This window comes from Strix uralensis, chromosome 5 (genome assembly GCF_047716275.1).
Source record: "Strix uralensis isolate ZFMK-TIS-50842 chromosome 5, bStrUra1, whole genome shotgun sequence".
Taxonomy (NCBI): domain Eukaryota; kingdom Metazoa; phylum Chordata; class Aves; order Strigiformes; family Strigidae; genus Strix; species Strix uralensis.
In genome coordinates, this window is record NC_133976.1 from 4,503,281 (window position 1) to 4,521,134 (window position 17,854).

The following is a 17,854-nucleotide window of genomic DNA, read 5'->3' on the forward strand; positions in this document are numbered from 1 at the left end:
ACTGTGAAATCATCTCGTCCTGCTACATACTCGCATCATGCTCCAAAAATCACTGGTGGGATGTTCTACAAGATCTGTGGATCTGCCCCCTGAACAGTGACATTTAAAACTTTTCTTAGTTTTAAATGTTGGATACCCCCTCCCTCCTCTCCAGTGCAATACTTCATTTTGGCTCTGTGTAATCAAGCACTTCACGAACAGGTTTCCCAGAAAGGTTGTGGAGTTTCCATCCTTGGAGATATTAAAAAACTGTCTGGATGTGGTCCTGAGCAACCAGTTCCAGGTGCCCCTGCTTGAGCAGGAGAGTTGGACAAGGTGACCTCCAGAGGTCCCTTCCAACCTCAACCAGCCTGTGATTCTGTGAAGATATGGGTGGGACAGATCTCGCCTGATCCTGGATGTCTACAGCATCTGTATCTCCACGTGAGGCAGTTACCTGGGCTCCTGAGAGAGGAACAGAGAGATACTGGCATCCTCAGATCATGGGCTGGACCCATTTTAGACCCCTCTGTTTGCATGTGATGAGCCCATTTCTCTCCTTTGAGAGCAAAGGGGAATGCCCGGGGATGTTCTGTTCACACAGAGCACCTCCACTGTAGAGATCTGGTTTTCATCAGATTCCTCAAGCCATTACATTTCAAAAAATCCCCTGCATTGTATCAGATCTAAAAGACTTATGCTGGGACTTCACATAAACCAGTCTATTGCGTGAGAGATTCTGCAGCCACCAGCAAACAGGTGAGAATTTTCTACACAGCTGCAAAGCATGCAGGTTTGGCAAAAACTAGTGTTAGCACTAGCAAATCAACAGCTGCCCACAGAAGCCTTGTAAAGGATGGCTAAAAGCTAGTTAAAAATCAGAGTTTACTGTTGTACCAGCCTCGTGTGAGCACTCTGCCCCGGGGTGAATTTCTTCACCCTGTCCAATAAATCAGACAGATAACTGGTTTCCCGCTTCTCTCTCACTGTCTTTCCTGAAACCACCTTGGCTTTGGCCCAAACATCTGTTTTCCAGGTCATATCTCCAGCATTTGCCACTACAGGACTGCTACTTGGCTCACATCCACAGCCATAAACAATTAAGGAACAACACAACTCAGCTCCAGCAATGGCTCACTGTAATAGCACCAGTTTAATTTAACACTAGAAGCAGCTGCAATGGATATGGAGAGCGTCGGCTTAATTTCCCAGTGGAAAGGATACTATAAGGTATCTGAAAACTAAGATGAAATGCATCTTTCTGTAATGGGCCACCTGCAAACTCTCCTCCAATAAACACTAAATACAGTGTAATTGTGGTTCAGCAATACTGTACCCTGCTCTGATGGCACAGGGGAGCTTTGCCCACACCGGAGAATAATACAACATATGTAAATCATTCCCAGATGATATTAGGAAGTAATAAACTCCTTAATATCCTTAATCAGTTGTGGTTAAGGAGATAGGAAGAAATGAGTTCCTGCTCATAGTCAACAAAGAACTGCATTGAGGACATCTGCCTTTAGTGGGATTTATGCTTCGTGTTTTGCTGAAAGAAAATGGATGCATGCATGATGAAGTAAAGATGGCAATTTACTGAATGGGGGCCAACTGAGAGGAGAAGGGAAGTATTTCTGGATGCTGCTTTCCCAATGTCATTAAACTCTCATTTTCTAGAGGTCAGAGGGAATATTTCCAGCTCTCCCCTTTTTGAGGCAAAACTGTGCATGCAAAATGAGTTCATAATATGAGGATCAGCATCACCAAGAAAGGAACCAGGAGTTATAGCTGAAGGGTATGAACTTTCCTTCACCCCCTGAAAGGCATCACCCAGCCAAAAAGGCAGGTCCTGACCCTGCAAAGACCTGTTTATATAGCTGGTAGAGACCTGCACATGAGCATGACTCAACACACCTCAGGATCTTTCTGCAGATTTCAAGAGCAATACCGAATACCAGCAGCAAGCACTGGAGTCCCTGTCTCTGCCCTCTGACTCCTCATATCCCACAGACCCAGCAGGCAACAGGTAGCTAAATAACTCCTTGAATGACTCATTTTGGGTGCCCGTATTGCCCATTATTTCAGTGGAGATCAAACCAGCCTGTTCATAAAGGAAGAAGTTCAGAACACCCAACATTTCTCACACTTTCCTTTTACAAGAATGTGGATCAGAGGAGGGGGAGGAAAAGGAGGGGAATTTGCATGGCCATTTAATTTTCCCTGTCTTCATAGTCAACCACCCCATCTGCAGCATCTCGCAAAGGTAGTGGAGGGACAGGGTGAAGAAAGGCAGGACCAGCAGTCTCTGATGGGATTGATACAATACCAGAATCCATGCAACTAAAGAGCCTCCCAAAACTTCACGGAATGACTTGATTTCAAAACATACGTGATGCTCTCCACACAAACTCTTCTTTCCCATCACGTGCAGACACAGCAGAATAAGGCAAAGCATTTTTTCTGCCATGTGAAAATGAAGATTTCAGACTTTTCTGGGCCAATGGCAGGCACAGGAATGGGCATTTCTCTTTAAAAGTCTCTGGGCCATCTTGTGATGATGTATTTAGAGCAAGTTGCGTGTATTGGTAACAGGACCTGCTCTCCTATATATAGCCTACAAACACGGCTGTTTGGACTCTGCTGAGTTCACGGGGTTTCTTCCTGCTGCATTTGTTGTGCGCAAGACAAGACCGGAGCCTCGGGTCTATTTTCAGATCTTTTAAGTGATTTAGCTACAGTGGAGTTAACACAGGTGGACAAATCTTCAGCTGTGAAAGGATCACTATTCATCCCACTGAGGAAACTGCAGAAAATTGCTGCTGGGAATGCCAGTGTTCATTGCATCCATCCATGGACTCTAGGATGGGATCTACAACCATTCTAGCAGATACACCTATAGCTGGGTCTTAAAACCAGGGAATTTGTGCTTTACTATCCTTAGGTCTCCATATAACAATTGCTTTAAGCTGACCTAAATGCAGGCTATGTCCAAAGACACGGTTCAGCTTTCCACTCCATCTCAGATTGCAGGTTTCCAACCTCTTCCAGGAGTCTGGTGTCTGTGTATGGCATGGGATCAGGGAACAGAAAAAAACAACCCTTCTTCTTTTCTTTACCTGACAAGCCAGTTTGCAGCTGCATCCCATTCCCTGATTCAACTGACCTGACAGGGATGTGGGGGCCTGCACTAAGCAGGAGTGATGACATGGGGGATGGTATGCAGCAACTGCACTTTGCTTGGGATAAAGGGCCTGGGAAATTGTGGCCTCACTGTCGGTGAAGAGATTAAGGGTGGATTCACATGAATATATGCAGACAACTGCAGCACATATAGGAGTTATCATCCCAGTGCCTGTCATATCCAGTAAAGAGATATAAGTACTTGTAGGGTGTGCATTACCCCATCCTGAAGAAGACATCAAAAATAGGTTAAACCAATCCCATCCTAGAATTGCTATTTCCCCACTATGATTGCACTTACCCCAAAGATGGCCAAAATCAGGTAAGTCCTACTGCTGATGTTCTGATGTCTAGTGAAAAGGACCCAGACTGTAGGGTTTGATCTGGGAGCAGATGCATTCATGTCTAACAGTTATGATAGTTTGAAAATACAGTGAAATACAGCTGGGTGGGGACGCCACACGTCCTGCTTGTCCAGGGCAATCTGCTCTAAAAGTTGCTCTAGAAATGGAAAGAGGGTCCAGTGCCCAGGGATGTGTCTCGACACTTCTTGATTTGCTCATATACAAGGAGCTCATCAAAAACAAGAATCTTTCAGATTCTCTCATCAAAACAAGAATCTTTCAGATATACCTTTGGTTTTCCAGTAAACAATGCGAATTTACCTCCCTCTGGAGAGAAAAAATTTTGAAAGCTAAACCCCTTGTTTCTGCAAACTGGAAAGAGAAGCAGAGCAGACTCACCGAATCTCTGCTGGGAATAAACCCCTCCAGGTCCTGTCCCTGAAACTACATCATAACCCTTTTTTTCTTCATATTTAATGAATATTTGTCATGTGTGGTCCTGAAATAAAGCAAATTTGCACCCTCATCTGTCCCACCTGAAACATGCAGAACTATTCTGTTTACTCACCTTTGTAAATCTTTTATTTTTTGTGCACTTTTTTCCCTTTGTATTCAGATTATTAAAAGCAACTTGTTAGTTTTGCTTTATTATTTTCCCAGAGAGCTTCTGGTTAATTCAATTTCCTGTATCACTCCATTTGTGCAACACTTGGGCCACACAAATTGAAATGAAATATTTTCAAAATAATTATCCCTATTGTATTTATTTTCAATTTTTAATACTGACTTCTCTTTTCAGGTTTTAGTTGCCTTCTAAAAAACACAGGACAAACTTGAAGCAACAGCACCCAGTTTTTCAAACAGTGCACCCAAAATGTTTTCAAAGAGTTTTTCAATGTAACAAAGGAAATAAAAATATCTTTAACTGAGATGTAGCTACAATATCTCCTTTCCTTTAGCCTCTTGTTCGTTAGCCCAGCAGTTCCTGTATTTCTGTAAGATTTTGGCACTAGTGCACAGACTTCTTGTTATATTTTTTTTGTTTAGGTGTGAGGTTTTTTAAAATTACACAGATGGACTTTGCCTCAAATACTCCACCATCTTGTAATTAGCGACCAAGTTGATTGTTAATGCACTGAACTTCCTGCCAGTGCCAGCATCTGCACCTATTTTTTACTTTCTTTCACTTAAAAAAAAAAAAAGTGCCAAGGATGGGGGAAGGACCATAATGGGACATATTAACATCCTTCCTTCTGCAGGCATAGTTTCATGCCTATGGTTAACCTTCTTCAGCAGTACAGATATTTCATGTATTTAGTTAATCTGGAAATCTGCTAAAGGTATTTGGGCCCAGAATCACGGAAATGTTGGGCTGGAAAAGAGCATTTTGCTCATCCCTCTGCCTCCTGGCAGACTATGTCTACATCATCCTTGATGTATCTGTCTAGCCATCTGTCAGGAACGAAGCTTCTTTGTGCTTGGTGTTACTACATACTCCTCAAAAACATGGTCGAATTTGTCACAGAGGAGCTTCAGATTGTAACTGGAGTCCACCTTGGGATTGCCCCAACCCATGTGCAGGACCTTGAACTTGGTCTTATTGAACTTCATGAGGTTTGCACGGGCCCACCTCTCCAGCCTGTCCAGGTCCCTCTGGATGGCACATCCCTTCCCTCCAGCATGTCGACCGCACCACGCAGCTTGGTGGTGTTGGCAAACTTGCTGAGGGTGCGCTCAATCCCATGTCGATGTCTCCAAAAAAGATGTTAAACAGCACCAGTCCCAACACCAACCCATGAGGACGCCACTCGTCACTGCTTGCACTTGGACATCGAGCTGTTGACCACAACTCTTTGAGTGAGACCATCCAGCCAATTCCTTATCTACCGAGTGGTCCATCCATCAAATCCATGTCTCTCCAATTTAGAGACAAGGGTGTCATGCGGGACAGTGTCAAATGCTTTTTCCAGGTAGATGATGTCAGTTGCTCTTCCCTTGTCCACCAGTGCTGTAACTCCATCATAGAAGGCCAACAGATTTGTCAGGCATGATTTGCCCTTAGTGAAGCCATGTTGGCTGTCACAAATCACCTCCTTATTTTCCATGTACCCTAGCATAATTTCCAGGAGGATCTGCTCCATGATCTTGCCGGGCACAGAGGTGAGACTGACTGGCCTGTAGTTCTCTGGGTCTTCTTTTTTTCACTATTTAAAAATGAGGGTTATGTTTCCCCTTTTCCAGTCAGTGGGAACTTCACTGGGCTGCCAGGACTTCTCAACTATGATGGATAGTGCTTAGCCACTTCATCTGCCAGTTCCCTCAGGACCCACGGATGCATCTCATCAGGTCCCATGGACTTGTGCACCTTCAGGTTCCTTAGATGGTCTCAAACCTGATCTTCTCCTACACTGGGCAGTTCTTCATTCTCCCAGTCCCTGCCTTTGCCTTCTGCACCTTGGGCAGTGTGCCTGGAGCCCTTGCTGGTGAAGACTGAAGCAAAAAAAGTCATTGAGTACCTCAGCTTTCTCCACATCCCGCGTAAACAGGTCTCCTATTTCCTTCTGAAGAGGGCCCACATTTTCTCTAGTCTTTCTTTTATCACCGACGTATCTATAGAAGATTTTCTTGTTGCCCTTGACGTCCCTGGCCAGATTTTATTCTGTCAGGGCTTTGGCCTTCCTAACCTGATCCCTGGCTGCTCAGACAATTTCTCTGTATTCCTCCCAAGTTATCTGTCCTTACTTCCACCCTCTGTAGGCTTCCTTTTTGTGTTTGGTGTCCTTATAGTTTAGTGTCCTATTCTTAGTATCAGAGCCTCAGGTGGGTTCCTGAGAGACCTTCCATCTCTATCACTTCATTTCTTTACATCCCACTTACCATTTAGCTCACACCAACTCTCTGAGAAGTCATTTGTTCACCAGCTTCTTTCTGCGCTTCTGCTATTAGTTATCTCCCTGACTGGGGGGACATAGGACACAGAGTGGGTGGAAGAATGAAATACAAAACACAATCAAAATTAATTTTAGGTCAAAATGCTGAGACTCCATTTTTGAGGGTTTTTTGGAGGCGTTTTTTTTTTTTTTTTTTTTTTATGTCACCGCCTGGTTGCTTAAGCAAACCTCCATGGATTCAGCTTCATACTGTGTGAAGAGCTAAATCATGACCATGCAGACAATATCTGCCTTCCTCCTCCCCAGAACTTACACTGTTTTCTCTACTAATTACTTCATGCTGTCCCCTAAGCTCAGGAGGTAGCACAGAGCCTCGCATAAAGCAAACAAATGTTCAGTCCATCTTATACTACCTATGTCGTTACTACTGTGGATCATGATCCCCAGGAACCATGAAGGGTTCACCTCAGCACCACTCTCCTAGCTCAGCTAAGCAGCACAGTGTGCAAGAAAGATGCCTGTCCCTCCTGCACACACCACTGGCCAGAAAAAAAAAGCTCAGTTATGCACTCAGATATCCAGGTGCAATAGTTCAGGTAGTCCTGGTGCACTCACAAAATCCCAAACAGGGACTAGCTCAAAAATTGTGTCACATACACAATTTTTGAGCCATAGCAGCATTTGCAAAGATGCAACAGATGACTGTTTATTTTGGACAAATGAGGTCCCTTTTAACTATGATCAGAAAAGGAAGGATAGACCAAAGAAATCAAGGCGGTGCTTTGCTCTAGAGATGACAAAGGCTGTAATCAGTTACCACCCCTTCCTCACCACTCCCAAAAGGAAGAAGGTCTCTTTTTCTGAGGTGATAGCATAGATGTTGTCTACTGTAGAACTGCAGAGCCTGATTTTTCAGAGGGGCTGTGCAAGTGGGAGCTGTACCATGAAGAGGCATATTGGTGTCTGCTAGGACTTCAGCAAGCACATATGGCATTCCCTGAAATGATTGAATTCAGAGGCTCACATCAGTACTGTGGTCCAAAGCTCATTCAATTCATACCAGTCCATGAGCAGATGGGGCTGTAGCTGGTGATGCTTCTACTACTGGGATCCTCTGCCCAGAAGGGCCTACAGTCCCCAGGAATCAGCTTATGGCCACCTCTCCCACATTGATAGGGGTCCATCTATTGATCCTGACAGACTGGAGCTCCCCTTCCCTCCCCTCTTTGCCTAAACAAACCAATATAGGGCTGGGATTCCTGACACCTAACTTTAGAAATTCATTCTACTACCTACTCCATATACATCTGCATATGGACTGTTCACCCCAGGCTCTCTTCATAAATGACAGAAAGAAAGAGACCTGCTGGGTTTTCAATTTCCATTATCCCTATGTAGCTGACTAAAATGGGTCAAATGCCTGGTGACCTCAAATGCCTCTTTCTCCCCACAGCCAACAGAGACCAGGCAGCTAGTTCAGGTGGAGATGTCTGTCTGGCATTTAGGTTTCTGAGATGAGAGGGGCTGGCTCCCAGCCGTGGTGTCTCACCAGACAGTAGTTAAGCAGATTCAGAGATCAGCTTATGGGTGTTTTTCTTCATCGAAACCCAAATGAACTAACACATGTGGAGCAGAGAGAGATGAATAAGCTGAGGACATAATGATGGTCTACAGCTTTGCCTAAGTGCAACAGACTCTGAACCAAAACCCACTGAAAACTTTATTTAACTTGCTACAGGGTTTGAATCTGATCTATAAATAAGGCAGAACAATGCTAATAACTAGGAACTGGAAAAACTGACATAAGCTTTTTTTTTCTAATGATGAGATTTGCTAAAAGCACCATCCTTTCCGATTTCTCTAGAAAATACATTACAAAGAACAACCTTGCTTTGATGAGGGGGCACAGGGAGAAACAAGAGCCATTTTCAGGAGACTTTCTCTATCTAATTTGCTCAAATCTTTTAATAACAACGTCTGCAGTTGCCCTGACAAACACCCTCCCCTTGTATGAGGGGGAGGAGGGGACAGAGGAGCTGAAAACGGAAGCTGGAGGATGCGTGTTCTTTACTATTTCACCAATGTTACAAATCAAAACATAAATAGCAAGTGTTACTGCAAGGGTGGGAGGGGAAAACCTGGGTAAATTCAGCTCTTGACATGCACACAGTCCTTCAAGACAAAGAACAGTGACTCCCACATCAGCATTTGTCTCTCTGGTTTCCGTGGATAAGTAGGGTACGACCTTGTCTAAATCCCATTCACAAGCCAGAACAAATCTCTGTAAGCCTCAGCTGCTCTTTCTGTTCTCAACATATCAGGCCCAAAATGCCGTCTCTTTCACTCAGATTGATTCTTCCCCCACTGCAGCTATTCCTGACTCGTACTGCTGATTTACATCAGAAGAGGAGCAGGCTCACCAGCACATAGAAACTCCACAGCAAAATCAAATGACCACATCAAAAACCTCCTCAAAAGAAAAGGCTTGAATCCAAGTGAAAAATTAATCATACGCAAGTTTAGTTTTGAAACAAAATAGAACTTAAGTTTCTGCTCCTGATGCACTTGCAGAAGTCCGAAGCAAGGTTCATGGGGATTTACAGCGCTAGATCACCCCAAAACTTGGCATCTTCGTTAATGTGACAGCCATCCTATCACTGATTGTGGTGTCCCTGAGTATCCCTGTATGTTGTTATCTGCTATTTCAGAAAACCATGGGGTCATTAAAAGACCAAACTGAATTAGTATTTCATTTGTGCCAAGGCAAAGCTGCAACAAGCCTGTAGGTTTTAGAAAAGTTGCTTCTGCCTTACATGCACGTGTTTGCAAATAATCCTGCTGCCACCAGTATTTCTCTTATTTTTTTTTTTTTTTAAATTAAACAATAAAATTAAGGCCACATACCTGGGCAGTTTATTTAAGTAGCAGGTTAAATTTGGCCTCTCAGAGATATTTAGCTCACAGTGAGGCTACTGCTGCTGCATGTTTGGTCCCAAGGACAGAACTGGGTCAAAAGTGTTGAGTTACTGCATCAATGAGGAAAGACAGGGACAAAGTATACACCTACCAAACTCAGGAAAACCTTACTGTCAGTCCAAAGTTATGAGTATATTTGTTAAAGGGGTTCTTCTCCCACAAAACACCAGAATAACTTCACAAAACAACGAGTCAGCCAAAGCCCTACAGCCAGCCTGCTTTGAGAATACATCCTCTTTCACCCTTGATCCCTGCGTCCCCGAGATGAGCTACATTAAATCCACACTCTCAGCAAATGCGTGCATTTACAGTGGTGCGACAGCCCTTCTGCTTATTGGGACGGACTGGGTTTATTTGCTTTTCCAGAAAACATGTGGTACAATGACATAGAAGGGAGGAATTGCACTTCCTGGCCTGTGTGGGTGGCTGCTCTGCAATGAAATATCCAAGAGTGACAATGGAAGAGGAATCTGTGTTTGACTTAGACCTATTATTTGGATTGTAAGTTGTCTGCTGTACTGTTACTGGATCTTTCAGACGCCTCATACTTATCAAGGTAAGAAACAGAGGAGTCCAGAGGAGTCTATGCTCTCATAGATGACTTTTTATAGGGCTGTGGTTTAGTCTACAACACTTCGCCCAGACATAGCAGTGAGGAGCAGGTCCATGCTGGTGACCAAGGAGAGCCATTTCTTCTCACCTTCTCTGCTGCGGTCCAAAACTTGTTATATGCAGCATGCAAGGACAATTCATTAGGCTCATTACCTCTTTCTGGCTACATCCCTTCCTAAGGGCAAGGGCGTATCTCCTCTCTGCCTTGTGATGGTCACAGAGGTCCTACTGAACCCAAACTAGGCAGTTTGATCTTGTGAAGGGAAGCCAATACTGTTGGGATCAGGAGTGCATGGACACACATTGAGTGGACCAAGATACCCTCTCTGGTCCCAAAAGCAAAAGTCCTTAGGTATATCTCCCTTCCTTGAAAGATCCTCATCCATCCTGTCTGCTGGGAACAGTCTCTATCAGACGCTATTGCTCAAGGTGTGCCTGCAAGACAGGCCACAACCAGACCTGGGACTGTGCTGACACTTAAATGGTCTTGCTGACTGCAGCACAGTGCTCAGCCCTGTCATTTTGTTAGCATAGCCAGTAACTCCAGACACACAATGAAGAACGGGACACGCTTGCTCTCAGGAGCACATGCAGTGGCTCACACCAGCTATCAGGTAGAGCTCTGCATCCTGCCCAGCAGGAAAGAGTAGGCGGCAGGTCCCAATCCTTTGTTTAACACCAAAGATGGCCCATCAAGGAAAAGAAATATCACTGGGGGAATATTACTGGGCTTCACTGCTTTAGTTTGGACTGGGACTTGGTTTGTGCTATATAAGGTGAACATTTGGGTTCACTAAGTTCATCTGGATCTCTAGAGACCTCACCTTCCACCCTGAAAGTAAAGAGTGGCTCCATATTGCCCACAAGGTGGGAGTTTGAGGAAAAGTCAAGCTTGCATTATTGCAGAGTCTGAGTGGGTCTGCTCTGGTTCTAGGGCTATCAGGCCTTCTTTCCATGAAGAAGCAACAGGCAGAAAGGTCTTATGCCTCAATATCACCCTAACAGGAGGTAATCAGCTTACTCTGTCCCAGGAACATTTTCTGAAGGCATCTCTTTCTTTCTTACAAGGAACAAGGATGCTCTTGTCTTAGCTGTTTTGGTGAGGTGTGTAAGCATGAATTCTCATGCCCAGGAATGATTCTAACAAAGCCAAGGAAAGAGCCAAAGCTTCAAGAAAACCAAAGAGCACTTCTGTACAACGTGCTAGACCTAAACACAGGTGAATCTCTAACTTAAACCTTTATCATTCTGCAGAAGGGAGGCATGTACGAGCCACCCCCAGCCCCACACCCACCTCTCACCATATACCTATCTATCTTCTACCCACCTCGCTGTAACCAATGCCTTCTTCTCAGGCTGTCCACACAGGGTTTTTCCTGCCCCAGATTGCTGTCATGATGAGTCTGAGGTCTATCCTACCTCCTCCACTCAGTGATCCACTTCTGCAGGTATGCTCACATCATCTCCCATGTTGTCACCAGTACCTGGAACAACCTTTTCAAACCAGTTTTAAACCTTGTCTTCCTGCTTTTCTAAGTCATAAAACCCTCCATGAGCAGCAGGTGGTGAGTTGGTGGTTTTTGTTGCCATAGAAAATTCTGTCAAACATATTTGATACAGAACCACTTTTTCAACTAAAACAAAAAAAATTCTGAAGAGAAGTTATGTTTTTTTGCTCTAGCAAACTGAGGTGCAAAGTCTGAAATGTTTTGATTCACCAAACCTATCATAATAACTCATGGAAACTATAGATAAGGTTCCCTCATATCCTTATTCTTTCTGTCAACCAGGTTTATCCACAGGACCCCATCTTCCATGAACATTATTGCCAGGGACACTGGGGATGGAGCCAACAGCTTTCTGCACCACATAAAGGGGTCATGGTGCATCTTAGAAGTTCCAGGAAATCAAATGAATGGAAAAGTGCATGCCATCTCTAACTAAATTCCTATGACACACAATAACAGCATTCAGAATCAAAACGGTTTTTTTGGTGGACCAAAATATTTTCAGTAAAGAACTAAAAAAACTCGAGTATTTTCTGTGTTTTGGAAAGGAAAACACCTTTATTTCTCTTGTCCTCTAAACCCAACTAAATCTGTGACCCTGAAGCTTCCAACTTAGACCCGGCTCTTCTAACACCTTATGTGGGAACATATCACTATGCCCACAAAGAGCTGTGATCTTGCAACACCCAAGGTCACAAGACTTCCTCCTTCGGTCCACCTCCTTCTTTAACCATTTCTACTTCCATATGTACCATGCTTTTGCTACCTTTGCTATAACTCATTCTTACGTATATTGTAAACTCCTTAGAATCAAATTTTTTTATGCATTCATGAACTATCTCATCCTCAGGTCCTGGTCAGGGCAGTGGTTGATTATGGAGACAGTCCTCCTACTGTCATGTCTGCTGATAAATATAACATGCTAAGTACAGAAAGGTTTTTATTGCCACTTTTGAATTCCTTTGCATATCATGGAAGATGTTCTACAGGCACCTCTCTTTGATGTCACATCAAATTCTTTCCTTTAACTGTTCATAGTCGGGCAATCCTTGATGAAAACTGTCTGAATTTTTCATCATTGTAGGTGCCTTGTCTATGCTAGGAGATTATTTCAATGCAGCAATACTTCCATAATCTAATAGGTATTTCTCATGAAAAAAAAGAAGACACTTCTTATAATTGCTTTTTCTGTTTTTCTAGTTTGTAATCAGATGCAGTGCTTTTTTCTTTTCCTAAACTCAGGTATTCATCAGGCATTACTGATGAGATGCAAATCAAAAAATTATGCTGTGAAAGATACAGTTTCTCCATAAAGAGTCTCTTTTGCTCCTGGAGAAGTGGTGTCATCTCCTGATTGGAAGGGAAATAGTGCCCTGGCCTGGGGCAACAGAATGGGGCAGAATGATCTTTTCTGGTCTGTTTCATTTGAAGTCTACACACAGCCCTAGTAACACTGCTCAGTGAAGTTCATGGCCTGGTTTGAGGATATCCTGAGGTTTTTCACACTGTTCTGCTGGCTGAGATGCCTCTTTTTGTCCGCAAGCACCTCCCAGGCAGTTCAGAGCTACTTTCTCCATAATCTTTGTCCAAAGCGTGGAGGTTTTATCCCTGGTTTATAGCCAGGTGCAGATTGACATGCAGGTCAAGTCCTCAACAGCTTAATGACAGAGTGCCAGTCAAACACCTGTAGGTTAAAATACTTGGCCATGGAGGAAAAGCATTGCAGAGGACACAGCACAAAGTGCTCACATCATGAGCTGTATTCATCAGCCCTTCTCTCCCCGGTGACCTGGCAGAGTGAGGATGTCCTGAAATGGTCTCAGCATTAAGACTCCCTTCGCTTCCCCAATGAAATAGCAAGTTCAGCAGACGTACAGAAGTCAGAGGAGCAACAGAATCAGACTGAGTATGATACACAAGATGGCCACAAGATTCATAACGTCCCTGTTCTCACTTGTTTATCAGCTGGAAGCTTTTCTGTCTTTTAGTTGGTATGTCCTATGCATATGCTGACTCTACTGTTGTATCTCCTGGAGATGAGTGGGACATTTGTACTTGACAATGATCACATCTTTTGAATGAATGCCAAGCAAATTAAAAGACATAATAATCAAGGCAGCTGATTACTGAGAAGTAATCTAGCCCAAAACAGGTCAAATGTGATGTGGAAATGACCATTCACAAAAACCAGAAAAATGTTATGTAGAGCTTATCATTGGTAGATCTCATGGATCTTTACATCTCAGATGAATATCAAGAAATTCACCTGAGAGATAACTGAACCCTACATCCACACCACACACATGACACCGTGGTGAGAGAGACAAGGTACGGTTACGTGAAAGCTGCACCGTTTGCTTTTCATCCTGCCCTGGGTACATCCTATACAACCATACACTTCCTTCATTCAGCATTTCTGCCCAAAAGGAGCAAACACAGGAAAGTATTCTTACACATAGGCGGAACTAAAAATATCCTAAAATGGGATGGCACAATTCTGCCCCATAGCAATGGTGTTGCTACAAGGTACGATACAAATCAGAGGAATTACCCATTGCTAAAACAGCTGTGTGTAATTTGAAAAACAATCTGGGTTTGTTCCATACATATCATCAAATTTAATAAATGTTATCTCTACAGCTGGAAGTGATCTGGCTGGTGGTAACAAATTAAAAATCTCCAACAGGCCTGATAAATCACAAAATTAACACAAACAAGCAACGATACAAAAAGCACTTTGCAATTGGCTACAGAGAAGGGTTTGTAGTTTATGCTGCCTTTGCCAATGTTTTCCTCCCAGACAGGCCTACAACCAGGAGTCAGTTGCTCTGGTTAGGATGCAAGTGCAGGCAAACAGAGACCACCACCACGGAATGGAAACAGTCACGGTGAGCTTGCAGGCTAACACAGACTGCCGTCTGATGCCAACCACGAACATGATCCAGTGAATATTTCTACAGGAGAACAGGCAGATAGCAGCTGAGTAACCCTGCGAGGGAACTGTGCATCCACACAGAGCTGTAGGTACCTGTGATTACAGGATCAAGGGCTGGTTAGTCCTATAGATGATTTCACACATACAGGTTTTGGATGTTTATACTACTGTATTGACTTTCTCTTTCTTTCTGTTTTTGAGAATCACTTTTTCAAAGCTTAGGCAAAGAACAACACTCTGCTTACACCAATCCTGGCTTCAGCAGAATGTGAAGCAACAGCAGAATTTGCAGCCAAGTGTTTTGACTTAGATCCACAAACATACACATAAAAAGCCAAGAGCAGCTCCTATAGAGCAGCCCTCCTGACAAAGCTCTGGAAGGTGGTTAGTACTCCACCTCCTTCCTAGGCTGCTACAGAGCTCTCTGCAATTAAACCCAGACAATAAGAAAAACAAAAAAGTTGCCATCAGAAGTTAGATGCACCATATTACCTTCTCCAGAACAAAGTGGGAGGATATACAGAGACTAACCTGGAACAGATCCCAAGGAGGAAAAATAAAAACTCGTCATGCTGGGAAGCTAAGCTGATGGGGCTCTCCTTCCCTCCATCCCTCCTTACTCGTCTCTTCCTCTAAGCCTTTCCTTTGAGTCCCTCCACCTCTGACGTGATGGTGAGGCACACACTGCATCCGTGAGAAGATCTGAGAGTCAACTGAGTGACTTTCTTTGAAAGGAAACAGACTTGAGGCAGGAAAAAAAAATAAAAATAGTTAGCTCCACCCTGGCAGTGTAACAACCCTCTGCTCATTGCTCTCCTTGGTGTGAAAAAAAATGAAAAGTTCTACCCAGTGTAGCAGTGTGATTACACAAACAGCCTGGGCACTGGGGGGCTGCTGAGATGAAGGATGAACGTTGAGAAGGGGGATCTGAATCTTTGACAGGGCTTTGAAAAACATCCCAAAGGACACGCAGAAGTGGGGATAAAGTCTAACTAAACTCTGCATTGCCTATGCCAGTGCAGCTGTGGCATCATCTTAAAGCAGGGAGTCTTTCAAATCAGAAACCTCTGCACAGGCTGAGCATTACTTGCTTCATTCATCATGTGTCCTCACAGGGGTTGACCAAAAAGTTATGTGAGGAAAATGAGGGGTTCAGTATGGCTCATGGAGCTTTGGCAAGTGAAGGCTGGTGGATCTCAATGTCTCATGTCCAGCCCAGACACAAAAAAAGAGACAGAGGCAACAACCCAGAGGCCACACCGGGATCCAGATTCAACTCTGACGTCAGGCATTCAGCCAACAGCAGCTCGGCGGGTCTGTGAGCTCCAGGAGAGCAGCTGTGTTCGGAGGCCATCCAGTACCTCCAGCTGAATACAGCCCTGCTCCACTGCAGCCAGGTGGGACAGGAACCTCCCTGGAGCACGTGCTCCTTGCTGGTCCCTCGACTCAGCTCCTAAAGCACACTCCCCTGAAACTTAAAAATGTCTGGTGGCCTCAACTGGGACGTGGAGTCCTTTCTTCAATCAAAAAGAAGGATAAAAGAAAGAAATATAAAAACCACAAGTCCAGGACCTCAAGGATTTGGCTGTTCACAAATACAAAAGTCAGAATGTTGCCCTATTCACCACAAATACTTCTGCTTCTCCCTCCCACTGCCATTTTTTCTTTCCTTTTTTTTTTTTTTAATAGCAAGTTCAGTGAAACTTTATCTCTTCCTGCCCTAGTAACCCTACTAAATAATCTGCTATTAGCATGACTCAATTGAGTGGCTTTCAGCTGCTGAAGTCATTTTCTTTGCTACTGTTGTTTCATCAGTGGAAATGAAAAAAAGAGCCCGTAAAAGGCTTTCCACCCCTGCAGAGTATCACACTACTGGAGATTAAAGTACGGCTGAGAAGTTAGTTAGTTGCATTGTAATTACAATTTAAAAGGATCCCATTACACCCAAGAGTTTAACTTCATTAGCATTCAACGTGCATGTAAGGAACATAACCCAGGTCTCAAAACCGAGCGGCTAGGCTGGGTTTTAGAGTGCCCTCCTTCAAAAGGAAATGCAGCTCACAACACTACGCAGTGGAGGAGGGATGGAGGCAGTTCATTTCTCTCTACCGCTCAAATTTGCTTTCAAACTTATCACTGCGCTCGTCTGTAGAATATTACAAACTCGATCTGAAAATGATATACCCAGGTACTCAGATACAATATCGCCTCTAAAACTAGACTTCTATCTGGCTGTTTTATTACATACTGCTGTAACCAAGAAACACCTACAAAACATCACAGAACCTAGCAGGGGAAAGTATTTTCCCTCTATATTTTCCCCAGTTTGTTTACTGTGTTGAGTTTAGTTACAGTCAGGTTTCATTGTTTTTCTCATTTTTCCCTCTTCTTTGTATTGCATGAAGGTACATGGGAGAAAACAACACTTTTTTTAAAGGCAGGAAAATGTGATTATGAAACCACAAACACTCGCAAAAGACATCAAGTGTAGAACCTGAAAGTAATTTAAACTCTTATTTAAGGCAAAAAAAAAAAAAAAAAAAAAATCTTTGGCTCAATGTCAAGTTGAAAGCTTTAAAACCCCGTAATAGAACAAGAACTGATCGCTGAAGCAGACAGAGCGTCCTGAGCAGTATCCCAGGTAAAACAAAATCCCAACAGCACCAAATAGTGCCCCAAACTTTCTTGCTGCTGCTGCTGCCCCGCTGGGTGCAGGTCCTCCCTCCCGCCCTGCGCGCCGCCTGCGCGCACCGCGCACCCTGCGCCCGGGGGTCTCACCCGCTCCCCACCAGCCCCCGGCACATCTCCCCGCAGCGGGATGCCCTGCCCGGCCCTGCCCGCGCATCCCCCGCCGCCCTCCGCACCGCTCCGCAGGCAGTACCTGCTGCCCGCGCAGCGCCGCGCAGTTTGGCTCGGCTCGGCTTGACTCGGATTAATTCAGCTCAGCTCGTCTCGGCACAGCCCAATTCAGCTGAGCTCGGCTCGGCTCGTCTCGGCGCAGCCCGGTTCAGCTGAGCTCGGCTCGGCTCGGCTCGGCGCAGCCCGGTTCAACTGAGCTCGCCTCGGCTTTGGCACGGCTTGAGCCCAGCTCAGCGCGGCTCTCCTGGGCCCCGCCCGATGCAGCCCGGCTCGGCTCAGCTCAGCCCGGCTAGGCTTGGCTCAGCGCAGCGATGCCCGTCGCAGCCGCCCCCGCCCCGCCGCCCGCGGGGGAAGCGCACGCCGGGCCGCCCGCCGGGGCTGCCCTCGCCGCCTCTTCTTCCTCCTCCTCCTCCTCCTCCTCCTCCTCGGCACCACCCCGCTCCGCGCCTCCCCCCCTCGCCTCCTCCCCTGTTTGCCCCCAAAATGCGTCCAGTCCTCTAAGGGACCCTGCTGTGGGGCTGGGCACACAGAATCCCCTTTTGCAGGCAGGGAAACCACGACTGCAAAGAA

At 44.9% G+C, this 17,854-nt stretch overlaps 1 protein-coding gene across 5 annotated transcripts in view; it reads right to left on the reverse strand.

The window, feature by feature from the left end:
* Positions 1-17,617, reverse strand: part of PRKCQ (protein kinase C theta) — a 67,331-nt gene extending 49,714 nt beyond the window's left edge. For 3 of the 5 annotated variants that reach the window (XM_074869713.1, XM_074869710.1, XM_074869714.1), the window contains exon 1: positions 17,307-17,617. The gene's annotated coding sequence lies outside the window, so the exon portion shown is untranslated. Of the gene's footprint in view, positions 1-6,380; positions 6,422-14,956; positions 15,210-17,306 lie in introns of those variants that run through there. The other 2 variants (XM_074869711.1, XM_074869712.1) reach the window with 2 other exon arrangements.
* Positions 17,618-17,854: the final 237 nt, after the last annotated feature.